Source organism: Cervus canadensis, chromosome 19 (assembly GCF_019320065.1).
Source record: "Cervus canadensis isolate Bull #8, Minnesota chromosome 19, ASM1932006v1, whole genome shotgun sequence".
Lineage (NCBI taxonomy): Eukaryota > Metazoa > Chordata > Mammalia > Artiodactyla > Cervidae > Cervus > Cervus canadensis.
The window spans coordinates 29,649,870-29,667,895 of NC_057404.1; positions in this window are offsets into that span (position 1 = coordinate 29,649,870).

The following is an 18,026-nucleotide window of genomic DNA, read 5'->3' on the forward strand; positions in this document are numbered from 1 at the left end:
TTCTTTCTCTATCCCTGGTCCATCCCCAGTCCTTCGGTTGGTAGTGGTGTGTAAGAGGCAGGTGAGGTCGCATCAAATGAGATCACACTCTGAAAGCTTAGTGCTTATTTCCTGAAGAGTTCAAGAGGAGACATGACAGGAAGATGGATTAAGTCTACAACATAAAATTACAAAAAGTAAATGTAACTGTTCACTGCTAAGGCAGGACATAGCTGTGGTTGACACTTCCCTGTACATTTAAAGACTTGCAAGAGTGATCCTCATCAACAAAATGCACAAAGAATCTTGGAGTCTTTGGAAGCCATTATTCACAGGCAACATCACAAGTTATTCTCTAAGGAGCATTAAATGAATTGTATTAGGGAACTGTAATGGCAAGTCTCTTGTGTCTTGAAACTTCATAGTGAGCAGTAATTGTGTAAAAAAGTTTGCTTTAAGAGAAAATGGGGAGATCATTTGTTGCTGTATGGTTTAGGGAAAAATTCACGACAGTGATCCTTCGGTTCCATCTTTATGGATCATGGTAAAGAAAATGATAGGGAAAGGGGAGACATTTTAAGTGAAGGGAAAAGAGTTGTGGAGAGCAGATCTAGAAAATCCCCAGTCCATTCACACTAAAATAGACCAAATTTGGACAATACAAAAATATATATATATAATGTTAGATTGCCAGTGCCCCAACTGTTCTTGCAAGTTCAGAAATTTGGTCTTAATTTTCTGTGAATAAGAGTGTTTAGTTTAGCTGCTGCTGTTGCTTCAGTCATGTCCGACTCTGTGCGACCCCATAGATGGCAGCCCACCAGGGTCCCCTGTCCCTGTGATTCTCCAGGCAAGAACACTGGAGTGGGTTGCCATTTCCTTCTCCAATGCATGAAAGCGAGAAGTGAAAGTGAATTTGCTCAGTCATGTCCGACTCTTAGCAACCCCGTGGACTGCAGTCTACCAGGCTCCTCCGTCCATGGGGTTTTCCAGGCAAGAGTACTGGAGTGGGTTGCCATTGCCTTCTCCTTTAGTTTAGAGCTTATAGTGAAATGTTTTTGATTTGTTGAACTGAGTAGAACTGGAGTTCAGTGTTTGGTGTTAAAACTCGTTGAATATGTTTGTATGTACGTGGGGTGGGGCAGCATGCTTCAGGGAAGGTCCAAACATATTGACTTGCACTAGGAAAAACTGATTGTGCTACATAGAATGAATCATATGAGCAAACAACAAAAGGTAGAGACTATGAAGGAGCCGATGCTGAACAGTTCACATCAAGCTCAACTGCAGGGCTCAATGGAGAAGACGGTTGAATGTAAACAACAAGGCTATATCTCTGTTACAAAATCATACATTTCTGAATTAGTTTTTCTCTTGGGCACCAGGGGGAAGGGTTTTAGCTTCAACTGTGAATAAGAAGGTAGGAAAATAATTGGGCTAAAAGGAAAGCTGAATTAATTTTTCTTTATTTCAACATGTTAATGAATCATTGTATTAAATACTTCCACACTTGCCTTTTGAAGCTATAGATGCCTGCTCATGGTGTAGGCTGTGCTTTCTCTAAGACAACTTGGAATCGGTGAAGAAAGGTTGAGAGACTTTATCATTTCCTGACACACAGTGAGTCCTTGATATCTCAGTGCTCCTATTTGCTTTAAATTCTGAGTATAACCATGTATCTAAGTCAGGGAGATGTTATACTCCGACCTCAGGTAAAGTTGATAAGGCTGAATGTGAATGACCCAACAGCCATATTCAGGCTATTTTCCTTGTCTTTCTGTATGTAACATTATTAACATACTAGCCATAACACCAACAAAACTCTGAATAAGTGTTTCTAGTGTATTTAAGACCTGCCATTTTAAAAAACTTTAAAAATTTTAAATAATATAAAGTTTACAAATGAGTAAATCTCTGAGGGTTCCTGTGTGTCTCTCACTCAGTTTCCCCTAATGTTAACATCTTATATAACCATGATGCATTTATCAAAAACACTAAATATTTTAAAGTTTAGTTTTTGAAAACATAAAGTTTCAATTATGGTCAAAAGTCTAAAATTTGCCTTATCTTTCACAACCTTATACCCATTTATCCATATATGTGTGTGTGTGTATATATATACTTAAATATATCTTATACATGCACATATCATAAACAAAATGTTTTTCTGAATATGTGGACTATAACATTTTGTGGACTATAAGAACATAACCTTAATCTGTAGGTTACTTTATTATTATTATTTTAACGCTTTTTTTCTCTTTACCACACCTCACAGCTTATAGGAACCTCCCCAACCAGGGATTGAACCCAAGCCACCATGGTGAAAGCTCAGAATCCTAACCACTAGGCCACCAGGGAGGTCCTGTGGCTGCTAAGTCACTTTAGTCATGTCCCATACAGATCTTATGGACTGTAGCCCACCAGACTCCTCTGTCCATGGGATTCTCTAGGCAAGAATACTGGAGTGGGCTGCCATGCTCTCCTCCGGAGGACCTTCCCAACTCAGGGATTGAACCTGTGTTTCTTACATCTCCTGCATTGGCAGGTGGGTTCTTTACCACTAACCTCACCTGGAAAGCCCAGGACGTCCTGTAGGTTATTTTAAATCACTAGTGACTGTGCAATTGTCCATGTTCTCTTTGAGATGGCTCAGATCTAGTGAAATGACTTATTTATCTGTTACTGAATTGCAAGTTAAAATTATGTTGACCAACCAACACATTCAGATTTAAATTTTTCCTGTTTAGACCTTTAAATTTCATTTCAAGTTACTCATTGTGAGGATAAGATGAAAATTAAATTAAATCAAATAAATTACAGAGCTGCTAAAAATTTGTCAAATCAGTCAAAACTGTGATTTTTGCCAACTGAGAAACAAATATTCCTTTATACTCTGGTTATGAAGCAAACATTGCAGCAAAATTTCAAAATATATGCTTAGAAGTATATCATTTATGCTGTGAAAATAATGCACATATTTCAACTATCTCAGTTACCATAACAACAGAGTATACTGCATCTTCCCTATTTTCAATTTCAATCAAACTTCATTTGGATTTGATTGCCACAACCAATAATGAAAGAGGCAATTAGTACAGCATTTGTATTTCCACTCTGGCTTTTTCATATTGATTACATAGTTTTCTGTGTTGAGAAATACTCTGGGATAATGTCCAGGCAGAGTGGGAAAAGATACATTTTCTATAATCTCTTGCAGTTTGGTGTGATATGAGATGAGGTTTTGGCCAATTAATTGTTAGCATGAGTATCACAATGATAGCTTCTGGGACCTTCCTTAAAAGGAGACAGCTGGTGCACACCATTTGATCTCTTTTTCTTCATAGATTTCTTCATGGTAATTCATGAAACACAGATATGGTACTGTGTTTTTTACTGCTTTGTGTGTGCTTTTTTTTTTTTTTCCTGCACTGGGTCTTTGTTATACATGGGCTTTCTCTAGCTGCAGCGAGTAGGGGCTACTCTTGGTCTCCATGTACTGGTTTCTCATTTAGGTGGCGTCTCTTGTTGTGGAGCACAGGCTTCAGGGTACACAGGCTTCACTGACTGCAGCTTGCGGGCTCAGAAGTTGTGGCCCACGGGCTTAGTTCCTCTGCAGCATGTGGGATCTTCCCAGACCAGGGGTTGAACCGGGGTCCCCTGAATTAGCAGGCAGATTCTTATCCAGTGTACCACGAGGGAAGTCCCTGCTTTGTGTTTTGATGCTCACTGATGTTTTGCACCCTGAGGACACTGGCCACATACTAGAGATGGCAGAGCTGTGGATTACATATAGCTTTGTCAACTTTCTGGAATACTGTTGCCATCCCAGTGCTTGACTATGAATTTCACCACAAGAGAGAAGTTATTCCCATCTTATATAAGCCATTGTTATTTTGCATTTCTCTATTGTTTGCAATTGAAGGGAATCCTAATGTGCCACATCTGTATGAAGAATGGAAATCGGAAAGATGGCGTTAGATATCTACATTTTTCTGGAGAGACTGATCTTCCTCATTCGTGTATGTGCTTATCTGCCACCTGTGAGCACCTCAGTTTGCTCCCTCTGCTACTGCTCTTATTCTCTGGGTGGACTCTAGGTGGTGAACAAGATGCCAGCAGCCATGTTGGTGCTGTCGTCCTCTCGCTTACCTGAGTCCCCCTCAGAGATTCCAATACATCTTGGATACCATTGAATTTTGTCTTGGTGTGTTGGTTCATTTGCTTGTTTCTTTTTAAAAACATCATGACTTTCCACTATAATAATATCCTAGAGTTCCGCACAACCAGGAATGAGGTTTTGTTTTGTTTTGTTTTAAATTCTGGGAAAATAGATTAAAGCAGTTAAATCTTACTCTTGATGTGATTAAATCAGTAGAGCAAATGTGCACTGCTTATAGTACAGTCAAAATAACTGAAAAAGCCATTTATATAAATCAGTAGAGAAGTGAAAATAGTGAATGTAAAAACTGCAGTGGAGGTCTCTTTTAAGCTACCCATGCAGTGATAGTCTCATACAGAAAAGAGAAAATAGGAAAAAAAATACATTAAAGGGTATTAAAATAGTTTAGTTATATTCAAAATCTGTTTTGTCAAGCGTAGTAAGGATTTGAAAAGAATGAGGTAGGAAACCTGGAAAAGGATAAATTATTAATACTTTGCTAAGTCACGAAAACAGAGACATATGATAACTCAACTTTTGAGTGATAAAGAAAATAGGGAGGAAAAATATGTTTTTAATGGAAAAGGATATAAACAAGGTAAATGGGATAACTATAATCATTCAAGAGAATAGCTTAGGCTAAATTTCCAAAATGTTGTTCTAAGAAAAACATCTGGTACAACAGCGTGGTATGTCACTGAGGATATGGAAAGTGGAACCTAACAGAACACATAAACAGATATGTGTTTATGTGAGGTAGAGTTTAGGAGGGTCCATGAGGGCAAGTGCTGACTGGCAACACTACCTCCAGCACTACCTGGCAGCCCCAGGATGGACTAGAAGAGGAAAGCCAACAGGATGAAGCTGCTGCCTCTGAACTCTTCTGCTGATAGCTCATGTGCATGGCAAAACTCTTTATAAATGAATCTGTTCTTCCTACACCAGACTGGACTGTCTCTCTATTGTGAGAAGAAACTCTTTTTTTTTTTTCCATCTTTCTTCCTTCTCCTCAGCTCTTTTCCCACATCTCTACCCTAGACTGTAGTTCTTGAGTGGAAAACAAAAAGGCAATTTGGCAAATTTTATATTTTATTTTGGCTTCGCTGGTGGCTCAGTGGTAAAGAATCCACCTCCCAGTGCAGGACACTTGGGTTTGAACTCTGGGTCAGAAAGATTGTCTGGAGAAGGAAATGGCAATCCACTCCAATATTCTTGCCTGGAAAATCCCATGGACAGAGGAGCCTGACAGGCTACAGTCCATGGGTACACGACTTAGTGACTGAACAGCAACAAATTCTTTATTTTACCTTTTAAAATCTCTGTGTGTCTTGGCTTCCCAGTGGCTGCTTAGTGTTACTCTATTTCAGTGCAGCCTTTCCCTCATGACCCTCCTACAACCTACTGATCCTCAGAGGAGATTATTCTGGTTTAATATTGGAGCATTCCACAGCTACTAGTGTAATCAATTAGATTATGAGTTTGACTTCATTTGTTTTGATGTTAATGTCTTGGAAGTTTGAGCAATCAGCTCTTCAACTACTGTCAGTCATTAATTGTGAAAGAACAGTATTTTGTTCAAGATTCTGCAAACATTTTTCTTCAAGACTGAATTTCAGTTAAACTGTATTTCTTGAATTAAAACTGATCGTGTTTCTAATGCTAAGAAAGTCATCATGGTCTTAAAATAAAAAAGATTAAAAAAGGAAAACATAGAAAAAAATTATAAAGTGAATAGAGAATTTGATGCTGCCATCTGTTGTTTAAAAACAAAATAGCACATGCCTTCAACCTACAATTTCTTTCTTCAACCTACAATTTCTTCAACCTACAATTGCTAAATTTCAAGAAAAAATAGTTTAGGACCAGCTTATCAATCATCAAAAAGAGAAAAACACGGTCCTTTATTCACACTGTATTTCTGAATGTGGATTCAAGTGCATGTGACATTTCTTTTATTAATATATTGTATAACATGTGTTACAGCTTTGAAATTGCTAAAAATATAAATATTATATAAGCATTTAAAAGTTAACAACTATTTTAAAAGATAATTATTTAAATGAAAATGAATTAAAAATGAAAAGCAAAATAGCAGACATAGGAGATAATAAACATTGTTTCAAAAGATAGTAAACCCTAATTTTTTTACAAATGTTAGAGAATGACTTTTTGTTTTGAACAATGAAGATAATCAATTTTGAATGATTATTCAACTATGGCAATACATAAATATATTTTTTTTGATTTGGAAGAATAAAATTTATGTTTTAAATTATTTAGCTTGTTTAGAAACAAAAATTATATAATTCCTCTTTGTTTAAAGAAAATATCAGAAAACTTCAAATACTCAATGTAACTAACATTATAAAAGCAGATAAAAGTAAAAGAATGACTTTATTCATTCACCAAAATATTCATTTTGATATTCTTATATAAAATAATCTTTATAAATATATTTTAATTATTTGGATAATATAAGAAAAATATTTTATGTGATTATATGTTTAATTACTGAAGTTTTTGTTTTTATTTTGCCAGAAGATCTTAAGTACTGATAATAACAAAATCAACATACTAAATAAATGTTGGCATTCCAGAGGAAAAGAGAAAATTAAAATTATACTTGATTGCTGTCTGTGATTATTTATTACTAAAAAATCTTAAGTTTATTTCAGCATGCTGAAAATGAAACAATTCTATAATAGACTCTGTATCTTGGTTAAATAAAAGCAGAATTCCAAAGAAATATGTTTAAACCTTCTATTTTTTTCTTTCATAATCAGCTAATATGTATTAAAAAGCAGAGACATCACTGCCAACAAAGGTGCATATAGTCAAAGCTATGGTTTTTCCAGTAGTCATGTAGGGATGTGAGAGCTAGACCATAAAGAAGGCCAATAACCAAAGAACTGATGCTTTAGAATTGTGGTGCTGGAGAAGACTCTTGAGAGACCTTTGGACAGCATAGCAATCAAACAAGTCAACCCTAAAGGAAATCAACCCTGAATATTCATTAGAAGGACTGATGCTATAGCTGAAGCTGCCATAATTTGGCCACCTGATGTGAAGAGCTGACTTATTAGAAAAGACCCTGCTACTGGGAAAGATTGAGGGCAGGAGGAGAAGGAGGTGATAGAAGATGAGATGGTTGGATGGCATCACAAACTCAATCAGTTCAGTTCAGATGCTCAGTCATGTCCAACTTTTTGCGACCCCATGGACTGCAGCATGCCAGGCTTCCCTGTCCATCACCAACTCCTGGAGCATGTTCAAACTCATGTCCATCAAGTCAGTGATGCCATCCCACCATCTCATCCTTTGGCGTCCCCTCCTTCTCCTGCCTTCAATCTTTCCCAGCATCAGATATTTTCCAATGAGTCCATTCTTCACATCAGGTGGCCAAAGTATCAGAGCTTCAGCTTCAGCAGCAATCCTTCCAGTGAATATTCAGGACTTATTTCCTTTGAGATGGACTGGTTGGATCTCCTTGCAGGCCAAGGGACTCTCAAGAGTCTTCTCCAACACCACAGTTCAAAAGCATCAATTCTTTGGTGCTCAGCTTTCTTTATGGTCCAACTCTCACATCCATACATGACTACTGGAAAAACCATACATGACTACTGGAAAGACCATAGCTTTGACTAGACAGAACAACTCAATAGACATGAGTTTGAGCAAACTCTGGGAGATAGTGAAGGACAGGGAAACCTGGGGTGCTGCAGTTCATGAGATTTCAAAAAACAACAATCTTCTGTGCATATAAGTTATTTTCTACTTCATCTCTGTCATCTTCTTCTTCCTAGTTTGTCTAAAGGATTTGTTGGTGTAATGAATTTGTTAACATACTAATAGATAAAAGGATATCCAGGAAATTTCTAAACAATTTAGGTTTGTGATGTTACAAAACAGTTCTTAGTTTGAGCAACATTTCAAGTTACTTTATGCTATTGTTCACAGAGGTGGCTTAGCATTCCATAGTAGGTAATTTCAAATTTGCTTTAGTCAAAGTCTTTTCTAATGTTACTACATTTACAAGTGAAATTATAAAACTACTTTTTATTTTATTTTTTTAACATAAACTTATTTATTTTAATTGGAGTCAAACTGCTTTACAATATTGTATTGGTTTTGCTATATATTGACATGAATCCACCATGGGTGTACATGTGTTCCCCATCCTGAACCCCCCACCCACCTCCCTCCCCATCCCATCCCTCAGGGTCATCCCAGTGCACCAGTCCCGAGCACCCTGTATCATGCATCGAACCTGGACTGGCGATTCATTTCACACACGATAATAATATACATGTTTCAATGCCATTCTCCCAAATCATCCCACCCTCGGCCTCTCCCACAGAGTCCAAAAGTCTGTTCTATATATCTGTGTCTCTTGCTGTCTCGCATACAGGGTTATCATTACCATCTTTCTAAATTCCATATATATGCGTTAGTATTCTATATTGGTGTTTTTCTTTCTGGCTTACTTCACTCTGTATAATAGGCTCCAGTTTCATCCACCTCATTAGAACTGATTCAAATGTATGCATTTTAATGGCTGAATAATATTTCATTGTATATATGTACCACAGCTTTCTTATCCATTCATCTGCTGATGGACATCTAAGTTGCTATCATGTCCTGGCTATTATAAACAGTGCTGCAATGAACATTGAGGTACACATGTCTCTTTCAATTCTGGTTTCCTCGGTGTTTATGCCCAGCAGTGGGATTGCTGGATCATATGGCAGTTCTATTTCAAGTTTTTTAAGGAATCTCCATACTGCTCTCTATAGTGGCTGTACTAGTCTGTATTCCCACCAACAGCGTAAGAGGGTTCCCTTTTCTCCACACCCTCTCCAGCATTTATTGCTTGTAGACTTTTGGGTAGTAGCCATTTTGACTGGCGTGAAATGGTACCTCATTGTGATTTTGATTTGCATTTCTCTGATAATGAGTGATGTTGAGCATCGTTTCATGTGGAAAAATATACTGTGTTCATGGATCAGAAGAATCAATACAGTGAAAATGAGTATACTACCCAAAGCAATCTATAGATTCAATGCAATCCCTATCAAGCTACCAACGGTATTTTTCACAGAACTAGAACAAACAATTTCACAATTTGTATGGAAATACAGAAAACCTCGAATAGCCAAAGCAATCTTGAGAAAGAAGAATGGAACTGGAGGAATCAACCTGCCTGACTTCAGGCTCTGCTACAAAGCCACAGTCATCAAGACAGTATGATACTGGCACAAAGACAGAAACATAGATCAATGGAGCAAAATAGAAAGCCCAGAGATAAATCCACGCACCTATGGACACCTTATCTTTGACAAAGGAGGCAAGAATATACAATGGAGAAAAGACAATCTCTTTAACAAATAGTTCTGGGAAAACTGGTCAAGCACTTGTAAAAGAATGAAACTAGAACACTTTCTAAATACCATACACAAAAATAAACTCAAAATGGATTAAAGATCCAAATGTAAGACCAGAAATTATAAAACTCCTAGAGGAAAACATAGGCAAAACACTCTCCAACATAAATCACAGCAGTATCCTCTATGACCGACCTCCCAGAATGTTGGAAATAAAAGCAAAAATAAACAAATGGGACCTAATTAAAATTAAAAGCTTTTGCACAACAAAGGAAACTATAAGCAAGGTGAAAAGACAGCCCTCAGAATGGGAGAAAATAATAGCAAATGAAGCAACTGAGAAAAGATTAATCTCAAAAAATATACAAGCAATTCCTGCAGCTCAATTCTAGAAAAATAAATGACCCAATCAAAAAATGGGCCAAAGAAGTAAACAGACATTTCTCCAAAGAAGACATACAGATGGCTAACAAACACATAAAACTACATTTTAGAATTACACTCTTATCTATAGTTATTCTAAGAGTGGAAATAGAAATAGTAAAAAATAAAAAAATCCCATTTATTTCCAGAATGAAGTATTATACTCATCTCTTGACATTACTGATAGCTCACATGAAGTAAGATTTCAAGGTTATTTTCTTCTCTGTGTTTAGCTGTATATGACATTCAATGATAATACTTTCACAATGATGAATTGATTTTGAGTATTTTGAAAATAACCTTACAGATAAGTATATGTTACACAAATGTTTAAACAAGTCCTCAGTCTTACTTAAACAGATATAGGCCCCTAAGGAAGTTCATTGGAAGTAGATGGGGAAACAGTAGAAATAGTGTCAGACTTTATTTTGGGGGGCTCCAAAATCACTGAGGATGGTGATTGCAGCCAGGAAATTAAAAGATGCTTACTCCTTGGAAGGAAAGTTACAACCAACCTAGATAGCATATTGAAAAGCAGAGATATTACTTTGCCAACAAAGGTCTGTCTAGTCAAGGCTATGGTTTTTCCAGTGGTCATGTGTGGATGTGACAGTTGGACTGTGAAGAAAGCTGAGCACTGAAGAGTTGATGCTTTTGAACTGTGGTGTTGGAGAAGACTCTTGAGAGTCTCTTGGACTGCAAGGAGATCCAACCAGTCTATCCTAAAGGAGATCAGTCCTGGGTGTTCATTGGAAGGACTGATGCTGAAGCTGAAACTCCAATACTTTAGCCACCTCATGCAAAGAGTTGACTCATTGGAAAAGATCCTGATGCTGGGAAGGATTGAGGGCAGGAGGAGAAGGGGGTGACAGAAGGTGAGATGGCTGGATGTTATCACCAACTCGACAGACATGAGTTTGAGTAAATTCCGGGAGCTGGTGATGGACAGGGAGGCCTGGCATGCAGTGATTCATAGGGTCACAAAGAGTAGGACACGACTGAGCGACTGAACTGACTGACTGAACTGACTGAACTGAAGGAAGTTGAATGAACAAACTTCTAATTACATCTATGATGGAGTAACAGGGATTGGCTTTATTCCCTTGCTCGATACAACTTTAAAAATTAGAAAAATATATAAAATAATGGCTTTCTGGACCTTGGATATCAAGCAATAGTGATCACTGATACATGAAAAACAAAGGCAGTGAGGCTTTTGGTTGCCTGATATTACAAGCTAGAGAAAGAGTCCAGCCATGGCACAGGGGAGTGAAGGTTCTCTTTAAGTTCAATGAGTCAGATTGGGAGACTGGAGAAATAAAGGTGGTGAGAGCTTGCAGGGCAGAGTACTGAGAGAAAGACCTGCAGAAAGAGTTCTCCAGAGGGCCATCCTTAATTTGAGTACTGTTGAGCATATTCATCTGAAGCAACAATCTGAAGCCAGGGGGGAAACCATGCAGAACAGTTAGAAGAAACAAACTCTACATCACACAGGGCCAGGGTAAGTGCATGTTCCTAATACACAAAGTGGAAAACCACATTACTTCATTAGGCATCAGAGTACGAGGAATGCTCTTGTCTCAGCAGTCAAACAAAATTAGTCCTTAACTAAAGCTTCTCTCCAAATATCAAGTTGTTAACACCCGTAGGATCACAGAAAAATCAAGAGAATTCCAGAAAAACATCTATTTCTGCTTTATTGACTACACCAAATCCTTTGACTGTGTGGATCACAACAAACTGAAAAATTCTTCAAGAGATGGGAATGCCAGACCACCTTACCTGCCTCCTCAGAAATCTGTAGGCAGGTCAAGAAACAATCATTAGAACTGGACAGGGAACAACAGACTGATTCTAAATTGGAAAAGGAGCATGTCAAGGCTGTATATTATCATCCTGCTTATTTAACTTCTATGCATAGTACATCATGTGAAATGTTGGATTGGATGAAACATAAGCTGGAGTCAAGATTGCTGGAAGAAATATCAATAACCTCAGATATGCAGATGATACTGCCCTAATGGCAGAAAGTGAAGAAGAACTAAAGAGCCTCTTGATGAAAGTGAAAGAGGAGAGTGAAAAAGTTGGCTTAAAACTTAACATTCAGAAAACTAAGATTAAGACATCTGGTCCCATAGATGGGGAAACAGGAGAAACAGTGACACTTTTTTTTTGGGGGGGGGGGGCGCCAAAACCACTGCAGATGGTGACAACAGCCATGAAATTAAAAGACGCTTGCTCTTTGGAATAAAAGTTATGACCAACCTAGACAGCATATTAAAAAAACAGAGACATTACTTTGCCAACAAATGTCCATCTGGTCAAAGCTATGGTTGTTCCAGTAGTTGTGTACAGATGTGAGATTTGAACCATAAAGAAAGCTAAGTGCTGAAGAATTGATGCTTTTGAACTGTGGTGTTGGAGAAGACTCTTGAGAATCCCTTGGATTGCAAGGAGATTCAACCAGTCCATCCTAAGGGAAATCAATCCTTAATATTTATTGGAAGTACTCATGCTGAAGCTGGAACTGCAATACTTTGGCCACCTGATGTGAAGAACTGACTCATTGGAAAAGACCCGGATGCGGGGAATGACTAAAGACAGGGGGAGAAGGGGACAACAGAAGATGAAATGGTTTGATGGCATCACTGACTCGATGGACATGAGTTTGAGTGTGCTCCAGGAGTTGGTGATGGACAGGGAAGCCTGGCCTGCTGCAGTCCATGGGATCACAAAGGGTCAGACACGACTCAGTAACTGAACTGATTCTTATTATTTCTAATGCAACTAATTTGTTATACTAGCACCTAAATCATGTATCTGCTACTTTATTTTTTAAATCATAGAGGACTTAGCTTACACACATAAAGTTTAGGTATATTTAAACATTACATGTAATGCCTAGAGAAAAAAAATTGGAAAAAGCAGGCCGAGTGTTAACAGCATAGAAAATGAGAATGATCAGAAGGTTTAAATGTAACCCAGGGTTCTTTCAAATAAGCATTCATTCGACATGTTACATTTAGAAACATTAGGTCTTAGTTCCAATACTATTGTGACACATTTACAAAGCAGCATTTGACTTTGAATACATGAAGACTTAGCAATAAAATCTGTCAGGATTTTTACAAAACCTTCCATTTTTCCTTCAAATAGTTCCCTAAAAGTTACACCTGTGTGTTTTTATAAAAATTAAACATTTCTCTCCTTTTTATCTCAAAATTAATGATAGCAACTCTCTCTCTCTTAAAGTATGTGTCATTTTAATGTTCTGTATTAGACACTCTTCAAAAGCAAACCAGTTTGTGGAGAGAATGATCAAAATTATTGGATGCTGATTACCCGATTTTTTTAAATACTAAAAAAAAAACAAACATGTCATTTTCCATTGCACATTACTGAACTTGAACTGAACAAAAGAGACTCAACCTTAATCATTTTCTCCTCCTTTTCCCGTAATCATATGCTGACTGATGATAAATTTATCCATGTTTTTCAAGTTTGAGGGATGGAGGTTTGAAAATTCTAAGATGTTCAAGTCACCATACAAAGTTTTCATAATATAGGTTGATTTCTGACTAACACTGAATATTATGCCATCAACTTCCTGCAGCTACAATTGCTTTTCCACCTTTACTGTAAAACATTGTACAGTTTTCTAGTTTTACAGATAAACTTTAATTATAAGTATGTTCTACATGAATTAATTTTCAGTAGTTTGATCATTTTTTCTTTCCTATGATCCAGTGCAACTCCTGGATTCTTTTCTATACAAGTTTCTGTGGATTATTTAATAGAAAAAAATATTTTCTTTCAACTAACATGTCCAATTTAAAAATGAGTCATTGTGTTCACTCAAGGATGTATCTCTCAAATGGATGGTTTAATTGTCCTATAAGGCTGGATATTTTGCTTAATAATATACAAAGATAGAAGTAAAACATATTATTAATAGCTTTAATATTTATTGAATATTTTCTAGAAGAAAAGTCTTTTGCTAAGTCCTAAGTTATTTCATTTATACTTCACTACAATACTAGGAAGCAAGAACCACTGGGATTCCCAGTTTACAGATGAGGCAACTGAGGATGCCAAAGTGAGCATAACTTGGATACAGATACTTTACTTATACTGCTCCTGAAGACCCAGACACCTTTATCTTTCAAGAAATTCAGCGACCTAAATGAAAAAAAGTCTTCATGATATTCAGTTTCAAGTTGAAATATATGTCTATCTCTGTGCTAACAGAACCATAGAATATCTAAGAGTGTCATACTGGGAGTTGAATACACAGTTTTTGCTCTGGTTGGGGGCTGTGGAGCTTATATCTCAATGGATAGACAACCTGGCAATAAATAAGTAGAGCCTATAACATCAGAAAGTGATAGAGCAGTAAAAAAGATGAATAAAAGCAGTATATACCTTTATATATGTCGTTTACATATACAATTAACATGTCATTTAAGGAGGACCAATCTTTTTGAGCACTTGCATTGTATTTTGAGTTTTCTACATAGAGTTGTGAACTTTCCCAAAATGGAAAATAGAAAACTTACTTTCATAGCCATCTTTCATCTAGGATTCAGGCAGTATCTTGGATTCTGTAAATAATATTCACTAACATAGATTTTAATATGGAATTGAACATCTTGAAGATATTTTTTTTCATTCAGTACACTGAGTTTCTTGATAGATGTACACAGTCCAGGAGAATAGTACTGGCCATTTCCAGTATTTATTTTCCCCAAAATATTGATGTAAATGGGGTCCCAGCATCATTGGTAGGAGTTTTGGTGCTGGTGTAATATGTGTTACATAATATATTATAATACATTTATCTCTTCTTAAATTGCCTATAGTGAATTCTACTATTTGCAACAAAGGACTATGACTGATACACATGGACAGAGAGATTGTCATATTGATTGAAGTAAGTCAGACAAAGAAAAATGTCATATGATATCACTTTATATGGGTAAACTAAAAAAAGGGAGTGGGGTATAAATGAACCTATTTACAAAACAAAAATAGAATCACAGGTGTAGAAAACAAACTTGTGGTTACCAGGGAGTAAAGAGGGGGAGGGATAAATTGGGAGATAAGGATTCACATATACACACAGCTATATATAAAATAGGTAACTAATAAGAATCTACTGTTAGCACAGGAAACTCTACTCAATACTCTGTAACAGCCTATATGGAAAAAGAATCTAAAAACAGAGTGAATATATATATATATCTGCATATATATATATATGCATAACTGATTCACTTTGCTGTACATCTAAAATTGACACAATATTGTAAATCAACCATACTTACATAAAAAAAATTTTTTTTAAATGTTTAAGGTGATATTTGTCAGAAAGCATACAAATTTAAGGGAGAAAAGCACACAGAGATGAAACCAGAAGAAAAAGTAAATAAGAAGTCCTGAAATAGGATTAGCTTGCTGTGTTTTTGTAGCAGGAAGATCATCAATATGGCTAACAGAAGTGAGCCAGATGGAGAATTATAGGCAGTGAGATCAGGCAGAGAGTCATGAAGTGATTTGAATATTATGACAAAAAATTCAGATTTTATAATGACTGTGATAGGAAGTAACTGTGTAGTTTTAAGTAGTAGTTTTATAATATGACCTACAATTAAAAAATTCACACTGACAGCTGTGCAGTACTTATAATAGAGAAACCAGAATAGAATTGAGATACACAAAGGTCTAGGAGAGAGAAAAGTGACTTACACTAAGCTGGAAATAGTGGAGGTCATAGGAATAGGTTTGATTATAAATATACGTTGAAAATGGAAGCTATCACTTGTTTTTATATTAGATGTACATTTTGAGAGAAAGCAGTTGGGTGAATTATGATTACTTACTATGAGTAAAGCAGCTAGAGAACATATATTTAGTTTTATTTTGTTAATATGGGGATAGAGAAATCAAAAGTTCAGTTTTGAAATTACCCATTAGACATATAAATGAGGATTTATAGAAAAGTTAGTCAATTATCTATGGCTGTGGGGAGTTTAGAGGGCAAATATTGAATTAGAGACATAAATGTCTCTAAATGTCAGAGTCAACTGGACATAGAGTAAAAATCTTTAAATAGATGACCTCTAAGTACTAAATAGAGATAGGGAATGCAAGAGGCCCATGTATTGTACTAAGCTAGGGGACATTCTAACCTCAGATGTTGGGTGTAGGAGGAGTAAGAAAAAAAACTGAGAAAACTGCCCAATGAGATGAGATAAAAAAGCAAGACAGTCATATTCTCCATATTCCAAGTGAAGATAGTGTTTCTAGAAAGATGGCATCACCAACCATGTGAAATGTTGCTAATTCAAATGGTGATAATGATGAGGTCCAGCACATACACATGTTTGTCCTAATGTTTTGCCCTGCACGGATTTTGATTTCTTGTTATTTTCATGATACCAGGTATTTATCAGAGCTCTAAACATTCCATATAGTAGGCAGAAGGAAGAGGCATATAAAATGCAAGTGTATTTCTTTCCTTTAGTGATACTTTCTGGCAGTTGGGTGCACAATTTCTGCTTGCAACCACTGAACTTAGCCACAAGGCCATGACTGACTACAGGGAAAATGAGGACATGTAGCCTTCATTCTGGGTGATACAGATAAAAATAAGGGGTTCTATTGGTATGGGAAAGAGGGAAATAAATATTTGCAGATGTTGCATTTCAAGTTCCCTGGGAAGCAGAATCTGAGATAGAGATTATTTCTAAGGAAGTTTATTAGAGAGTGTTCTCGGGATCGACAGCTGATGAAAGGTTGGGGAAGAGAATACCTATGGGAGACATTGAACTGCTCCACAGTCCCAACAAAGATCTAAGCCAATCCCATTCAGAGTTGTCCATTGTTGGAAGTGGGCAGGGGCAGTCAGTCTTCATATTTCAACTTTGGTCATTTACTGCAGACTGCAGACTGTTGCTGAAAGATATGTTGGGCAAGACAATTCTCTTCAGCTGAGAAAATTTCCAAAGAGAAGTGACAATTGAGGGCTCTCTGCCAGCACTTGGGGAAAAAAATCTTCATTTCTGTAAAGGGACCTTGTAGTATCTATCATTGAAGACTGCTAGAAGTATGTTTACTGTGGAGGATAAAGTAGGAAATAGAAAACACATTTGCCTCATTTGCCAAATGAGGACCTTACCTTCTAGTTACATTCCAAAGAACTCAAACACAAGGTTGGAAGAACTAAGTATTTAAAGAAAAATACAAACAGGGGTGGGTTTCAGAGGGTACAGTTTATCCACTCATTTACAATTCTTATTAAGCACTTACTGTATGTTAGATTCAATGCTAGACAACATGATAAAACAAATGAATGTGAGGGTGTGTTCCTTTGCCATCATGACATTTAGTGACTCATTTGGAAGAATGATTGAAAATAAGTAAATAAGTGAAATAGTAGCTAATTTTGATATATGATAGAAAGACAATATTAATAAACAGTTAACAAATGACTAATTATGAAATATGTATTTGAAAGAGATGCTCATAGGAAAGAAGGAACTATATAAACGAGAATCAGTGGTGAGAAGGAAGCAGCCTCAGGAAGAATGAGGGCACAGATTTCTAGGGGGGTCCATTCTCTGACAGAGTGACAAGTTTGAGAACTACAAGAACATCTGCTTGACTGGGACACAGTAAGCAAAAAAGAGTTGTGTGAGATGAGATTAGTAGTAAGATTACTCAGTGCCTGAGAATCTGGGTTATTTTCTAGGCACAATGGAAGACAAGACTTAACACCAGTGAAAGTACATGTGATCAGAGTAATATGGTACATAAATTATCTCTGGGTGTAGTTGAGAAACTGATACTTAGAGATTAAAAAGACTTCAGAAAACTTGACATTATTTTGGAGAACTGCTTTCAACAATTATTTAATAAATACATAAATGTTCCACACTCTAGAAATATGGTGATGAGAAAACAGACAAAATATCTTGCTTAATGAAGCTTAATTTTTTATAAAGCGATTCTCTTTCTATGCCTATCACTTCTCTATGCACAAACACAAATTTATAAAACTGAATGTATGAAAAGTAATTTCT